Below are 17587 nucleotides of genomic sequence, written 5' to 3'. Positions count from 1 at the left end.
TTGCTTTCAGAGTTATGCTGAACCATATTGGAGCCTTCATCATCATCTGGTTGCTTAGTCATGTCCGGTTCTTTGTGACCCCATGGTCCACCAGGCTCCTTTTTCCATGGGATTGTGCCAACAAGAATATTGGAGTGGGTTTCCAGTTTCTTCTCCAGGGGATCATCCTGACCCTGGAATCAAGCATGGTCTCCCACATTGCAGGCAGACTCCTTACCATCTGAGCCACCAGTTCAGTTCAGTTCAGTCGCTCAGTTATGTCTGACTCTTTGCAACCCCATGGACTGCAGCATACCAGGCCTCCCTGTCCATCACCAACTCCTGGAGTTTACCCAAACTCATGTCCGTTGAGTCAGTGATGCCATCCAACCATCTCATTCTCTGTCATCTCCTTCTCCTCCTGCCTTCAATCTTTCCCAGCATTAGAGTCTTTTCAAATGAGTCAACTCTTTGCATCAGGTGGCCAACGTATTGGAGTTTTAGCTTCAACGTCAGTCCTTCCAATGAACACCCAGGACTGATCTCCTTTAGGATGGACCAGTTGGATTTTCTTGCAGTCCAAGGGGACTCTCAAAGGTCTTCTCCCACACCACAGTTCAAAAGCATCAATTGTTCAGCACTCAGCTTTCTTTATAGTCCAACTCTCACATCCATACATGACTATTGGAAAAACCATAGTCTTGACTAGATGGAGCTTTGTTGGCAAAGTAATGTCTCTGCTTTTGAATATGCTATCTAGGTTGGTCATAACTTTCCTTCCAAGGAGTAAGCGTCTTTTAATTTCATGGCTGCAGTCACCATCTGCAGTGATTTTGGAGCCCTAAAAAATAAAGTTTGCCACTGTTTCCCAATCTACTTGAAGTGATGGGACCGGATACTATGATTTTAGTTTTCTGAATGTTGGACTTTAAGCCAACTTTTTCACTCTCCTCTTTAACTTTCATCAAGGGGCTCTATAGTTATTTACTTTCTGTCAGGGGTGGTGTCATCTGCATATCTGAGGTTATTGATATTTCTCCTAGCAATCTTGATTCCAGCTTGTGCTTCATCCAGCCCAGCATTTCTCATGATGTACTCTGCATATAAGTTAAATAAACAGGGTGACATACAGCCTTGACGTACTGCTTCTCCTATTTGGAACCAGTCTGTTGTTCCATGTCCAGTTCTAACTGTTGCTTCCTGACCTGCATATAGGTTTCTCAAGAGGCAGGTCAGGTGGTCTGGTATTCCCATCTCTTTCAGAATTTTCCACAGTTTATTGTGATCCACACAGTCAAAGGCTTTGGCATAGTCAATAAAGCAGAAATAGATGTTTTTCTGAAACTCTCTTGCTTTTTCGATGATCCAGTGGATGTTGGCAATTTGATCTCTGGTTCCTCTGCCTTTTCTAAATCCAGCTTGAACATCTGGAAGTTCATGGTTCACATATTGCTGAAGCCTGGCTTGGAGAATTTTTGAGCATTACTTTCCTAGCATGTGAGATGAGTGCAATTATGCGGTAGTTTGAGCATTCTTTGGCATTGCCTTTCTTTGGGATTGGAATGAAAACTGACCTTTTCCAGTTCTGTGGCCACTGCTGAGTTTTCCACATTTGCTGCCATATTGATTGCAGCACTTTCACAGCGTCATCTTTCAGGATTTGAAATAGCTCAACTGGAATTCTATCACCTCCTCTAGCTTTGTTTGTAGTGGTGCTTTCTAAGGCCCACTTGACTTCACATTCCAGGATGTCTGGCTCTAGGTGAGTGATCACACCATCATGATTATCTGGGTGGTGAAGATCTTTTTTGTATAGTTCTTCTGTGTATTCTTGCCACCTCTTCTTAATATCTTCTGCTTCTGTTAGGTCCATACCATTTCTGTCCTTTATCGAGCCCATCTTTGCATGAAATGTTTGTTCCCTTGGTATCTCTAATTTTCTTGAAGAGATCTCTAGTCTTTCCCTTTCTATTGTTTTCCTCTATTTCTTTGCATTGATCACTGAGGAAGGCTTTCTTATCTCTCCTTGCTATTCTTTGGAACTCTGCATTCAAATGAGTTTCTTTCCTCTTCTCCTTTGCTTTTTGCTTCTCTTCTTTTCACAGCTATTTGTAAGGCCTCCTCAGACAGCCATTTTGCTTTTTTGCATTTCATTTTCTTGGGGATGGTCTTGATCCCCGACTCCCCTACAATGTCATGAACCTTCGTCCATAGTTCATCAGGCACTCTATCAGATCCACTCCTTTAAATCTATTTCTCATTTCCACTGTTTCTATGAAGACCTGCAAGACCTTTTAGAACTAACACCCAAAAAAGATGTCCTTTTCTGAGCCACCAGAGAAGACCAAAAAGAAAAAATCACTTTTACCAATCATGTCTGCTCCCTTGTAGAAGAAAATGGCAATCCACTCCAGTATTCTTGCCTGGAAAATCCCATGGACAGAGGAGACTGGTGGGCTACAGTCATAGGGTTACAAGAAGTTGGATACCACTAAAGTGATTTTGGAGAATCATGTCTTCATTTAACATTTTGAGATTTTGTTCATTGTGGATTTTTTTCATTCATTTTGACTTTTAAAAATACTTTATTAGATTTTATTTTATCTTTATTGCCCCTCTTCCTTCTTATTTTTGTTCTTCCTCTGCTCCCCGCCCCTCCCCCCACTTTTTTCTTTTCTTTTTTTGCTATTTATTATAGAAGGAAATGACAACCCACTCCAGTATTCTTGCCTGGAAAATCCGATGGACAGAGGAGTCTGGTAGGCTACAGCCCAGGAGGTTGCAAAGAGTTGGACATGACTGAGCGACTTCACTTTCACTTTTCACTTTCATAGCAATATGGTTAAGCTGCCAGAGTCACATCATATAGGTTCAAAATAGCAAACTGCTGTGTCACTTAATAGCCGTGTGATTCTGAGCAAGTACCTGACATGTAAGTACTTGCTATTTTATATATGTATACTTTTTTAGATAATATAGAATATATATGCATATAATATAGAATGCTATGCTAAGCTGCTTCAGTTGTGTCCAACTCTTTGCAAGCCCATGGATTGTAGCCCAGCAGGCTCCTCTGTCCATGGGATTCTTCAGGTAAGAATACTGGAGTGGGTTAGCATTTCCTACTCCAATAATATAGAATATATATGTATATATAATATATATGTATACACCCACATGCATATATACATACATTTGTTGCTGTTCATTCACTAAGTTGTGGCCAACTCTTTGTGATTCCATGGACTGCAGCATACTAGGCTTCCCTGTCCTTCACCATCTCCCAGAGTTTTCTCAAACTCATGTCTATTGAGTCAATAATGCCATCCAACCATCTCATCCTCTGCCACTTCCTTCCCCTCTTGTCCTCAATCTTTCCCCGCATCAGGGTCTTTTCCAGTGAGTCGGCTCTTCACATCAGGTGGCCAAAGTATTGGAGTTTCAGCTTCAGCATAAGTCCTTCCATTGGACATTCAGGGTTGATTTCCTTTAGGATGAACTGATTTGATCTTCTTACTGTACAAGGGACTCTCAAGAGTCTTCTCTAGCACCACAATGCAAAAGCATCAATTCTTTGGTGCTCAGCCTTCACAATGGTCTAGCTCTCACAGCCATACATGACTACTGGTCCTTTTTTGGCAAAGTGATGTCTCTGATTTTTAATACGCTGTCTAGGTTTGTCATGGCTTTCCTTCCAAGGAGCAAGCGTCTTCTAATTTCATGGCTGCAGTTACCATCTGCAGTGATTTTGGAGCCCCCCAAAATAAAATCTGTCACCGTTTCCATTTCCACCCCTCATTTGCCACGAAGTGATGGGACTGGATGCCATGATCTTAGTTTTCTGAATGTTGAGTTTTAAGCCAACTTTTTCACTCTCCTCTTTCACTCTGATCAAGAGGCTTTTTAGTTCCTCTTCAGTTTCTGCCATTGGAGTGGTATCATCTGCATATCTGAGGTTGTTGATATTTCTCCTGACAATCTTGATTCCAGCTTGTGAGTCATCCAGCCTGGCATTTTGCATGATGTACTCCACATATAAATTGAACTAGCAGGGAGGCAAGATACAGCTTTGACGTACTCCTTTCCCAATTTGGAACCAGTTTGTTGTTCCATGGCCAGTTCTAACTGTTGGATTTTGACCTGCATTCATATATATTTGAGGATTTTGTGTTGGGTAGTTTGCTAATCATTTTGTATACATTATCTAATTTAACCTATACACATGCGTGTACACAGAGAACATGAGGTTTTTGAGTGAGGAAACTGAGGCCCAGAGAGGTTAAATGACATGCTCTAAGTCCTGTAGCTAACCAGTAGTGGGCTGGAATACATACTCAAGCTTGTCTGACTCTAGATCCTGCCCCTTATGCCTCACACTGCACACATTTGGGGTAGTCAAGTCCATGCATAGCTTTCTCATGGACAGTGTGACTGTTCTGCTTTAGGGCCCGTGTCCCTGTGAAGGTCTCAAGGAACCTCTAGTTAACTTCTGTGAGCCACACCCAGGCATCACACCCAGGCCTAGGGTTCTGATCCAGGCTGGCGCCCACTATCACAAGCCCAAGCTAGAAAATCTGGGGTTAATTAGGGGAATTTATGCTTCCTGAGGAGAGTTGTTGAGGAGGGATGAAATCTGTTTGCTGATGTCTTTTTTTTTCTTTTTAAAAATTCTATTTTTGTATAGTTGTTAAAGGTTATACTCCATTTACAGTTATTACAAAATATTGGCTACATTGCCTATGTTGTATAATCCATCCATGAACATGTCTTATACCCAGTAGTCTGCACCTCCCACTTCCCCATCTCTATATTGCAGAAATGGGAGAGAAGTGGTGATAGAGGCTCTGGAAGATCCACGGTTGCTCAAATATTCTCCCACTGAATTAAAGATCTTACTTAGAAGATGTGAGATCTGTCATTAAGTAGCTGCATGGACAGCCCTGGAGTAGTGTGACAGGTGATCCTGCTTCTTGCAGTCTCCTGAAGCCCTTTGGGTCTCAAAACAAACAAGGATGCTGAGTTAGATTTCTCTCTGATGCAAACCCTGAATGATGTTGCTTTTCTTTTAGGGAATCCTCACCAGACTGGGAAGGCAAGGAGAAGCACACCCTGACTGTGGCCCACACCTATGGGGGCTATTGTTCACGACAGGTGGGCTGACAAATGCTCTTGCATGATATTCTCCACTAGATCTGCCTGTTATGCTCCTTTGTGACTTCCTATACTTTTCTCGAAATCACAGCTCTGCAATAATGCAGCTCTTTGCCTGATTGTTTGCCATTTGCCCTCAAGACTGTAGCTTCAGGAGAGCAGGGCCCTTGTTTACTTTGTTCATTACTTTTCTCCAGCATGAAGCCTGGTACATATTAGGTTAGTTGTGTGTTAGTAGATTGAATGAATGGAAGAAAAACAATGAGACATAATGCATATCCAGATGGGTGGAGGGACATCCAGAAGAACTTGAGTCAGGCCTGGCAAGGTCTCATCAGAGTCCCACCCCCCTTCCTTGAAAAGTCGAGGGCAGGGATTCTTTTTTTTAAGTTTATTTATTATTTTTATTTTTGGTTGCACTGGGTCTTTATGGCTGGAAGGGTTTTCTCTAGTTGTGGCGAGTGGGGCTACTCTTCTTTGCGGTGTGCTGACTTCTCATGGCTTCTCTTGTTGCAGAGTATAGGCTCTAGGCACTCGAGCTTCAATAGTTGCAGTAGTTAGTACTTAGTACTTAGTCTCAGGAGTTGCAGTGTGTGGCTCTAGGGCGCGGGGCCTTCAGTGGCTGTGGCTCCCAGGCTCTAGAGCACAAGCTTAGCAGTTGTGGTGCCTGGGCTTAGCTGCTCCACAGGATGTGGAATCTTCCCAGACCAGGGATCGAACCCATGTCCCCTGCATTGGCAGACAGATTCTTCTTACCCACTGCACCACCAGGGAAGTCTGAGGGCAGGGATTCTAATATGATGCCTAAAGCAGGGAGGGAATAACTTTAAATCATGACTTTCCTAGAAAGAGAACTAGAAAATAACAGGTGATGAAACCTTAAATCTTATAGATCACAGATGAAGAAATAAAAATCTGCTTTCCAGATTATTCTGCTCACTGTAGAGAACAATAAGTTACACAATGGCTTCTTAAGAAAGGTGATGTGAAGTTGTGGGCCTCAAGGGGCTTTCCTGGCCCTGTGGTCTGCCGCACAAGCAGCACAGCTCCATCTTTCAGGGACCACCTTGAAATGGCCTGGAGCTGCCCCTTAGGCCAGGTGGAGCCTCTGGGGCTGGATGTTGGATTTGGAAGTGGGGCTCTAAAAGGAAGCCACAGTGAATATTGAGACAGCAGCTGTCTCAGGTTACTCCCAGGCTTTAACACACCAGGTAGGGGAGAAACCGGAGAAGTAGCAGGAGCTAAGCAAGTTAGGCTAAAACTCCACCTCTTGGTTGTGCATATCCATTAGGACAATGACCGTGATGAGTTTGTAATTCATTCTCAAGAGCCAAGCAAGTTGCATTCACTTTGAAAGTAGCCAACTTTGAAGAACCAATTCACCCAATTCTGAAATGCACAGTTTTCTTTATGGAGGCAGCAGCACACTTCAGGACCACACAGCTGGGAGATGAGAAAAGGATGAAGTGAAGTCAGGATTTTGTGAAGTCAGTATATGGGATGAGTCAGAGGAGACATATTAATAAAAGGAGACAGGGAACTTCACAAAAGGAAATGAATTCTCCCTTGATTAATGATGTGCAGAATACTTGACGTCATTATTAACGCTTATAGTATACAGATGACAGGGGCCCACCCTATTGTGAGCAGAGGACAGAATGTGAGTAATTCCATAGCTTTGTCACCATTTAGAAAAAGTCTCTCTCTGCACATGCATATGTGTATATGTGTTTAGACTGAGAATTTCAAGAGACGTGGTAGTTTAGGGAATAAGACAGAATCGTTGTGTTTCTACTTTCAGCTCTTAGGAAAGTACATAAGAAATTCATAACTGTTTGAAAAGTGATTTGAGATCCTCTGATGAAAGGTAATGAGAAGTCAGAGATATCAGTCTTGGAGTGTGATGACAGCATGTGATTTCATGTTGGAGTGGCACTAGACCACATATTCCAGAATATGTTCCTCTCCTACTTCTCCAGCAAACAAGAAAATGGGTATTGGGAGAGGAGGGAGCAGGGCTGGAAGGAGGAGAGGACGTTGGGCAAAACCCGCAGTATTTTATGTTAACCAAGAGGAAGACAGCCTGGGGACCCGGGAGGGACCAGGGCCTGCCTTCATTCCCTAGGGCAGTTTGCCTTCTTGCAGTCTGAACTCTGTTGCCTTTTAGGGTGGTCTGTTTGGTCAAGTTTTCCCAAATGATGTAATACCTGCTGTCTTGTCACAGTGAAAACCACCTTTTGCTTTTCAAGAGAGCTACAGCATTGTTTTCTGTTGCATTAATACTTTGGTGGCAATCATCTGTCATTAAAACCTTTATTATTCTCTACATTTACAAATCTGCTTTTCTTAGAACATCTTTTCTTCAGCAAAGACTTAAGAGGAAGGTGCTCTGTCTACCATCCAAGATCTAGCTAGAGTGAGGCCTCCTGGCAGACAGGGGCCATCTCTGACCACAGGTACCAGAGGCAGCTGTATGGGCTGGTCACAACTCAGCTCCAGAAGGGGCTCCAGTTCTGGATCTGCTGCCCCTATTCACAGGATTTTAGGCAAGTTATCCAACCCCTCGGAGTCACAATTTCCTCATTTGTGAAATAGAATAAGAAAGATCTACCTTTTGGGGTTATTGCGAGCATTTAAAGAGTAGTTATGTGTGGCCTATAATAGGCCTAGTAGATAGGAAGCACCAAATAAGTGTTTGCTGCTGCTGCTTCTACTGCTACTACTATATTATTATTTCCTGAGAATGTATAGACTGGTTTAATGAAAATTATTGAGAGTATTATTTCCATCATTATTACAGTCTTTGAAAGAAATTAAGGATTTAAAGCAAAATGCTCAGGTAGATTAAATTATTTTTGGTATTCTCCCTCTTCTTTTCTTCTGGCTCTTGCAGATTTCTGATACATTGCCATGTGTCTGATCATTATCGTGGCTTAAGGTTTTAGTGATGTGTTAAATATATCCCCTATGAGTGTAAGCTGGGCTTCCCAGGTGGCTCACATGGTAAAGAGTCTGCCTGCAATGTGGGAGACCTGGGTTTGATCCCTGAGTCGGGAAGATCCCTGGAGAAGGAAATGGCAGCCCACTCCACTATTCTTGCCTGGAAAATCCCCTGGATGGAGGAGCCTGGCAGGCTACAGTCCATGGGGTAGCAAAGAGTCCGACACGACTGAGTGACTTCACTTTCACTTCCTTTCTTTCATGAGTGTAAGCTACTTAAGGTACACATACCTACCAGGATGAATTCATGCTTTCAGAAGAAGACTGGAAACTTGACACTTTTCTGAAAGATGAAGTAATAAACCCTATAGACTTCTAGAACTTTAAAGCTAGACTGCAGGGGCCATCAAGTTCAAGACCTGAATAGGCAAATGATTTACCCTTGGAGACAGGCATGGTTGGTTATTGGCAGAGCATGCACGGCTAGAGTCTCGGGTCAAGTTAGTCAGTTGAATGCTATGAACATGTGAAACATGGTGTGACTTCTTATAAAGCTGCTTCTACTTAACTGAGCTGTGGCAGCATGCCATCCGTGTCCAGAAAAGGGTCTTATCAGATTGCCTATAAACTCTATGCACTGAAGTGGGTGTCGCTGAGGACATCATCCTGATCCTGTTTATGAAGACACCTGAGGGGCCGTATCTTTCAAGTACCAGAAATAGCTGGTGCTCCTGGGACAACTGTTTTCATCTGATGAATGCCCAGAACTTTTTATGTGATTGTTATCTTGTGATCAGTGCTTTTTGCATTGACTAGGAATGCTCAGGGGGAAGGCAATGGCAACTCACGCCAATACTTTTGCCTGGAAAATCCCATGGACATAGGAGCCTGGTAGGCTGCAGTCCATGGGGTCACTGAGTCAGACACGACTGAGCAACTTCACTTTCACTTTTCACTTTCATGCCTTGGAGAAGGAAATGGCAACCCACTCCAGTGTTCTTGCCTGGACAATCTCAGGGACGGGGGAGCCTGGTGGGCTACCGACTATGCAGTCACGCAGAGTCGGACACGACTGAAGCTACTTAGCAGCAGCAGCAGCAGGAATGCTCAGGAACAAATTTACATTCTATCTCTGTGAATAGAACCAGTAGCTACTACAAATTACAGATGTTTATTATAGCTGAAAACTTTGTAGGCAGCTTTTCTAAGCAGTGTTCCACTGCTCTCTGACATTCTCTGACACTATGGATATTTCCTGGAGGGAAGAGGAGTTTTGGGGTCCTTCATGTCACATACTTTATCTCCTTCTTGGATATTCATGATGTATATATTGGTATCTGATAAGTTCTGGTAAGTCTGACAAGTCTTATAAGTCTGACAATTTAGAATCAAAACAAAAAGAGCTTTTTAAAGCTTTGTTTAGTCCTATAGTTATAAAACTTATTTGATTACAGAATCTTTTAAAAAAATTACCTCAGAAGTCTCTAATTTTATAGGAAACACTTTTGGGGGAATACTGTCTTCAGTAATCTGTAATCAAACCCTATTTATTGGATTCATGTCAGTACACAAGTTGCCTCTTGACAGGGCAAAACATGATTCTTTCTACTTCTGCAAAGCCAAGAGTCCAGTTGTGTATATTGAACCACATGACTGATGGGGTCCCTTTGAGCTCTCAGGTTTGTTGATTCTTGATTTTAAAAATGAATAAAAGTGTCTTAAGTGTATCTGCGCATAGAATTAAGAATTTAACTTTATGAACGTGAAGACTAAAATTAGTAATCAAAATAGTGTATGTAACATTTCTGGTGCTGTTTATTCATGTCTAATCTAAAAGATTGCTTTAAAAATCATGTTTATAAAAACAGCTCCCAGGAGAGTTTACAAAGATACACATTTCCTTTGAAAAGCCTCTGAGTCAAAAGATGTAGGATTTTCATTTGAACTCCTGTTTGGGTATAGAATTTATACCCTGCTTCCTGCTTTGATAAAGGCTTTTTCCCAATGGGGTTGATGCAGCTTCATGGTGTATCTCCAGGGGGTTGTGCAACTAGATTTACTCCTGAAGCACGTAGCCCATTCAGAGATTGTGTTGTTAGTTTATGAGGCACTTTTGGCATTAAGACCCTTCCCCTCTACACTCCCCGTTAAAACTCAGCAAACAGAAGCCAACAGCAAGGTCCTCAAGCCCCTGCCATGTTTGTATTACTTGGGTGGGAGCCTAGACTTGCCTTAGACAAGACACCTAGCTTCTGGAATTGTTCCATCCCCTTGACCACTGAGCCAGACCCGAGGGGAAATAGCAAGGCAAAATCACCCTCCAAGAGAGGGACTGCAGGCAGCAAGGACAGGTCCTCAAGCCTGGGTCTTAGCTTGGCATCCAGCTTTCTCGAGCAGCGTGGTCCTGGGTGTGGCGCCGTAACCGCAGTGGCTTTCATTGTCCTCCTCTTTGTGTATGCCCACGGAAGGGTGCCATTTCATTATTTCTCTGGACCACTTGTCCCTCTGAATGTATTTGAGTTTTTCTCCTGTTTGACTATGCCTACTGTATGTCAGGTATTACGTCACAATAACACATATCCCCTTGTCCTTTCCTTTGAGGGACTCATAGTGTTGAAGAGCAGATGGCACCAGGAAAAAATTTTCATCCGACGTGACAGAGACTCCAAATGAGTTGTGTATAAAGACCAATGAGGAACTGATGGAGGTGACGTGTGAGTCAGGTCTTAGAAAATGTGTTGGAACTGATTTTGCCACTAATGGGCTTACTTTTTCTGAGTAATGGCAACCAGCCTGCTAAAGGGGGAAGTGTAAACTGAGAACTTGTTTGGGATTCACTCAGTAAACTAGCTGACTGAACCCATTAGGCAAAGTCTAGACTCTGACTTCAAGCAATTCAGTGAATATTTAGGCTTTAAGTATTTCAGTTATTGGAGGAAGAGACCATCTGGAAAGCAGACTCTCTGGAACTCACTCTCAAGTTTCCTGTTGTAAAAATGTTCGAGGGATAGTTTTGATTTGTGGAACTCCTGGAATTAACTTTGCTTTATGTTTAATAATACCTAATTTCCCAGTCTCATGGCAGACAGAAAATAAATGGCATATTTAAATTGCTATGTAGGTGAAAAGAAAGACCACTACTGAAGAATGGGTTTTAATTTAAATTTCAGAGGACATTTTACAAAGTACATGAACCTAACAGGTAAGCTGGCTCCTTGAGTTTGCTCTTCTGTAGACAACTGACCCTGGAAGGTGGGTAGCAGATCCAGTGCTGGGCAGAATTTTGTGGATCTTTTTCAAGTTACCTTTATGAGGAAAAACCATGGGTGTCCACCATGTGACATAATATCCATCACTTCCCTGGCTGTACAAATAGTTTTCTAATTTGATGTTGTAGAAAATCTTTCACTGTAAAAATACTCCTTTTCTTTAGATTTAGCACTTAACATGTCTCCCAACCCCCTCTTCCCAAAATTCATTCTACTTGTGAATTTTGACTGTCTGTGTTTATTATATTTATACCAGATAGTATCTTTGTCTTCTCTTCTGCCATGGGTTGAGACAATATTCATCCAGCTGGCTTTCCAGACTCCAAACTTAAATGGTGCCCTTCACCACGTGGGACTGGCTTAGCATTTGAAAGCAGCTAATGTTTCAGGTTTTAATTTGAAACTGAAGGTGTGCTATTTCTAGACTTGAGAGTCTTGCTTCCCACTATTTGTTATCATACACTTCCTCTTGGCATTTCAGTGGGTACCTGTGACTCCTCCCAGACCTCAAGTTCCTTAAGAACAAGGAATTTGTTGTTGTTCAGTCACTCAGTTGTGTCTGACTTTTGCAATCCCATGCAAAAAGTCTGCAGCATAGCAGGCTTCCCTGTCCTTCACTATCTCCCAGAGTTTGCTCAAGCTCATGTCCATTGGAGAAGACTCTTGAGAGTCCCTAGGATTGCAAGGAGATCAAACCAGTCAATCCTAAAGGAAATCAATCCTGAATATTCATTGGAAGGACTGATGTGGAAGCTCCAATACTTTGGCCACCTGATGTGAAGAGTTGACTCATTGGAAAAGACCCTGATGCTGGGAAAGATTGAGGTCAGGAGGAGAAGGGGATGACAGAGGATGAGATGTTTGGATGGTATCACTGATTCAGTGGACATGAGTTTGAGCAAGCTCCAGGAGATGGTGAAGGACAGGGAAGCCTGGCGTGTTGCAGTCCATGGGATCACAGAGAGTTGGACATGACTGAGCGACTGAACAACAACATGTCCATTAAGTCAGTGATGCCAATCAACCATCTCATCCTCTGTTGCCTCATTCTCCTCCTGCCCTCAGTCTTTCCAAGCATCAGAGTTTTTTTCCAATGAGTTAAGAACAAGAATGGGTTTCATTTATCTTTATATTCTATAGCTCATACATAAAGGTGGTGCTTAAGAAGTATTTGTCAAACAGATTATATTTATCCTAAAAATTCATCAATTGAACCATCCCATGTAGGCAAGATAGAGAAGGCAATGGCACCCCACTCCAGTACTCTTGCCTAGAAAATCCCATGGATGGAGGAGCCTGGTAGGCTGCAGTCCATGGGGTTGCTAAGAGTTGGACATGACTGAGCGACTTCACTTTCACTTTTCACTTGCATGAATTGGAGAAGGAAATGGCAACCCACTCCAGTGTTCTTGCCTAGAGAATCCCAGGGACGGGGGAGCCTGGTGGGCTGCCGTCTATGGGGTCACACAGAGTCGGACATGACTGAAGCGACTTAGCAGCAGCAGCAGCATGTAGGCAAGAGGTGAAAAAGAAAGTACTGTGTATACAAGTCTCAGAACTTTACTTTTCCTAATAACTTAAAGGAGGCAGATAAAGGAATCTCCTGATAAATAAATGTGAGTATCTCCCTAGCGTGATCCAAGGATCCTGATTTACTTTGTGCTCAAATGGGACTTTCTGCTTTAGGATCATGTATGTGTGGATCATATATCATATCAAGAAAGATGCCATGTGAGCTGTGAAGTGGAAGGCTTCCCTCTGTGGAAGGGCCAAGGCAAACCTGCTTCATATTTCCTGTCTGAGGTCCCAGTAACACACTAGCTACCATTTCCTTGGCATCTGCCCTGTGCCAAACATTCAAGCATATGATCTCATTTAATCCTCACAAGGACTCCAAGGCTTAGAGGGGTTAAATGGCTTCCCCATGGACCCCTAGATAAATATGTCAAAAACCAAACCCATGAGCAAGCCTGCCCCAGGTTGGCATTCTCCCAGCACTCCCTGTCTTGGTGAGTGAAAATTTTAGCATCCAGTTCCTCCAGTGAGAAATCCTCTCCTGATACAAGCTTCCAAGTCTTGTGGAGATAGTGTCCACCCGTAGACTCCCTGTTGACTTCCATTCCAGCCCAGCCACCGTCTGCCCTCCGTGGACAGCTCAGGAGCCTCCCCAGTGGTCTAAAGTAGACCTCCTCAAATCTAGTCCCAGTACTAAGCTTAAGTGGTCTTCTCAAAAGTCATGTATTATCATGTGATTTTTTTTCGATTAAAAATCCTCCAATGCTACTTCTGTTCACTGGTAGAGACCAGGGTCCTTAACCAGGCTCACCATGCCCTCCTCGCCTGGCCCCATGTGGCAACCCAGTCTCCTCATTTTCTGGGCCTCGAGCCAGCCAGCTGTTCCCTCAGCCTGGAATGTTCTTACCATCCCTTTCAGAGCCTAGGTTGATACCCACTCAGCTGACAAAGCTGAGCTCAGTAGTGTCTTCTTCAAGGGACTTGTGTGTACTTTTTTGGCATTATGTGCTTCTCCTCCATAGTGTTCATCTTATATTTATTTGCTTCATTATTGGATTAATATCTGGTTGTCTCACGAGTCTGTAAGGTGCATGAGGGCCCGGGCCAGGTCTGTTTGCATTCACCAAATCTTAGTTCAGAACCTGAAGACAGCAAACAGTTGATGAGTATTTGTTGCATGAATTAATGCACTAACAGCCAGCAAGTGACAGAGCTGAGATTTCAACTCAAAAGCTCAGTGTCTCCTGTCTTTAGTGTGTGGCTAGAACTCTAAATGGTCAGGTGTGGGGACAGAGGAGGGTCGAGATTGGGAGTCTGGCTCACTCTTCCCTCTGGGACAGGAAGGGGCTGACAGTTGAGCTTGTGGTCACTGAAGATTCACTGGGCTCCCGCCCCATTCCAGGCACTTTGTTCATTCTCAAATTTAATCCCTCTTAACAGTCCCTCAGGAAGTTAAGTAACTTGCCAAGTCCCCCAGAAGTCAAGCTGGAAGCCTAGATTCAAGCCTAGGCCCTTTCTCCCTCTACCCATGTTTGTAACCCTTTGCTAACTGTCTTTACCTTGTTCCTTGTTTTACCCCCTCACTGTGAGTCCCTATCTGACCTTCAGTTCTGTTCCTTTTCTTGTAAATTTGTACTCATTTCTTCTTTAATTTATCACCTCTCTTCCCTTCCCTAACTCCTTTTCTCCATTCCTCCATCTTCCTTCCCCTCCTCTGTCCTAATTCTGTTAGAGATGAGAACCATGATGTTACTTACCTGAAACTTATATTTCAGGAAGCTATCAGCAGCCAGAAGTCCTGCACACTAGGCAACTTGGTAGAACAAAATGGAGATGAGAATTATAAATGTCTAAGCTTGTGTCCTCTTACTCTTATGATTGGTTGGCTTTCAGTTTTAAAATCACCTCTGATTTTGAGCTTTGAATTTGGCCTATTAAAGGTAGTAAAAGCAGTACAAAGAAAGGGAACAGAACTTCAAAAGTGCATTTTTCTTCCCTATGAGAAGGCCACTATAAACTGTGGAGATGCTTCTCAAATAAAATTGGATTCTGCCACTGCCTGCTGTTTCCCTCTGCATTTCATCTCTTTTCTCTGAATCACTGAAGCCTCTCTTGGGACACTAGGTAATCCGAAGAAACAATGGAGTGTTTGGGCACCTCGAGTTCTACAGAGAGCTAAGGCACACTGATTTGCATTTCTGGGTCAGCGTAATTTCACTTTCACTTAACCCTTGTACTGACCCTTGTTTTTCAGCGCTTTGGCTCTTTCCGCCATCAGTTCGAGAGCATTCAGTTTCCTCGACCCACAGATGGTAAGTGTCCCCTGGCAACCAAAAGCTTGCAAACTGCCCCCAACTCCCCTCTTCAGCGTTCCCAGCATCACTATGCTCTTTTCAGTGAGGAACTGGCCAGTATTTTAGATGTCTCTGAATGCACATTTTATTCACATTTAAGAAGGTAGGTTTTTTTTGGTGTTAATGGAAGAGGAAATAAACATTAGAAATTGCATTATTCAATTGTGTACATAGCCGCCCAAGTTTTGCACCTCTTTGTGGTTGTAAATCCTTGATGTAATGGACACCATCTCTCTTGGTATGAGTCATGCTGGGTATGAGTCATTCTATGAAGACCCACAGTGTGTCAGAAAGAGGGACATGATGTATATTTAGGACTTTAAAATAAGGCTATTCTGCTGTCTTATTCATAGTGTGATTTCTGGTAAGAGGGAGCAAAGACACCAACAAGATTTAATTACTTGCACTGTGGCAGGAACACATCATTAGTTGTCCATCTTATCGAGGTCCACTTGACTAGAAGACCCTGTGTAAGGTAAAGGTGCTCTGAGATGCAACATGTTGTACAAAGTGGGAAATGAAATATTAATGAAATGTTTATCTCTCAAAGCTTTAACTCAATTGGTAAGAATAACTTTATGTTTCTTTCTTGATTGTAGAAGTAAATCATAATAGTATGATATATGAATTATATCTCAAACAATTGTTTTTAGAGAATAGTAGCAAGAGGATTATAGAAGAGACAGGTAAACAATAAGAAACAAAACTAAACCAATGATAATCCAGAGAAGGAAATGGCAACCCACTCCAGTGTTCTTGCCTGGAGAATCCCAGGGACAGGGGAGTCTGGTGGGCTGCTGTCTATGGGGTCTCACAGAGTCGGACACGACTGAAGCAACTTAGCAGCAGCAGCAGCAGCAGCAGCCTGATTTGTTTTCTATTATCTTGGGTACATGAATACAAAACTGAAATAGCGTAATAAGTCGTGTTGAAATCTTTTCATGCCTTGTGAACATTACATGTCCTTCTCCCTCTACATAATGTTCTGTCATATGATTGTTTTATAAAAATTGAAAAAATTCTTTATTGTTGGACATCTAGGTTGCCTCCAAGTTCTGGACAATGTGTGTAGCTCTGTAATGACCATACTTGAAACTATATCAACATCTATGATGATTCCTTAGATTAATTTCTAGATATCTAGTTGCTCTAAGAATATGTACTCTTTTAAAGGCTTTAAAACCTATACATATACATATATTCCTTCAGAAAGGTTGGCTCAATTTATTCTAGCAGTGTGTATACACCGTTGTACATATTTGTATATAATTTCCCACCATTAGATATTATTTAAATATTTTCGCCAATTTGACAAGTGAAAAATAGTATCTCATATTTCTTATTATTTTAACTCCTTTGAGTTAACTTCTTAAGTTAAACATTCTTTCAAATAATCATCGTCCATTTAAAAATTACTTATAATTTCTTTGATCATTTATGTTATATGTTGTTTATCTTTTGGTTAATTTGTAAGATATTTTGAACAATCTGATAAGACTCTACTGAAATGAAAGTGAGGCAGATTTTTCCTTAGAGGAAGAGCAGTATAGCTGAGATTGGTTACAGAGACAAAGCCTGCTCCCGGCTGCTTTCCCCCAGTGTGTGGATGTATTTGTTGACTGAGTGTATACCTCAGTTGTTTTCTGGCAAATATTCCCAAGTTGAGAGCCAGAAAGCATCATCTTTACAAATAACTGTGGTTTCATTTTGAGATAAATAATTACTTGAAGCAAAATAAAGAAAAATTATAAACAGTTTTGAACATTAGCCAATCTTATATTTATATCACCCATTTCCAAAGAACTTTAATTCAAAATATTTTTAAAGGTCAATTTATATTTTCTTTTAATTCAGCTGCTTCAAGGGTGGGGTAGTTTTTTCCTCTATTTTCCTCAAAAGTTCAGTTCAGTCTCTCAGTCGTGTCTGACTCTTTGTACCCCCTGGACTGCATGGACATACTGTTCACCTATTTTAGGAGTAATCCAAGTGGAGTCAGAACTTAAAGACAGACAAAAGGAACTCCTAAGAATTTGAAAGTTTGATGATACTGTGTTCCTTTCTCTTTCTCCATTATTGGTTCAGTTCCATTCAGTTGCTCAGTTGTGCTCAGTTGTAACCCCATGGACTGCAGCATGCCAGGCTTTCCTGTCCATCACCAACTTCTGGAGCTTACTCAAACTCAGGTCCATTGAGTCGGTGATGCCATCCAACCATCTCATTCTCTGTCGTCCCCTTCTCCTCCTGCCTTCAATCTTTCCCAGTCTCAGGGTCTTTTCCAATGAGTCAGTTCTTCACATCAGGTGGCCAAAGTATTGGAGCTTCAGCTTCAGCATCAGTCCTTCCAATGAATATTCAGGACTGATTTCCTTTAGGATTGAC

The 17587-nt window shown here is 42.2% G+C and overlaps 1 long non-coding RNA gene across 1 annotated transcript in view; it reads left to right on the top strand.

Annotated features, from left to right (window-relative positions):
• LOC133234422 (uncharacterized) overlaps positions 1-15167 on the top strand; it is a 349383-nt gene extending 334216 nt beyond the window's left edge. Inside the window, exon 4 of the long non-coding RNA XR_009732135.1 lies at positions 15109-15167. This is a non-coding gene — a long non-coding RNA (uncharacterized LOC133234422). The remainder of the gene's footprint in view (positions 1-15108) is intronic.
• Positions 15168-17587: the final 2420 nt, after the last annotated feature.

Source organism: Bos javanicus, chromosome 21 (assembly GCF_032452875.1).
Source record: "Bos javanicus breed banteng chromosome 21, ARS-OSU_banteng_1.0, whole genome shotgun sequence".
Classification (NCBI taxonomy): Eukaryota; Metazoa; Chordata; class Mammalia; order Artiodactyla; family Bovidae; genus Bos; species Bos javanicus.
Note: the sequence above shows the minus strand (reverse complement) of the source record. Positions and strands in the feature narration are given on the sequence as shown.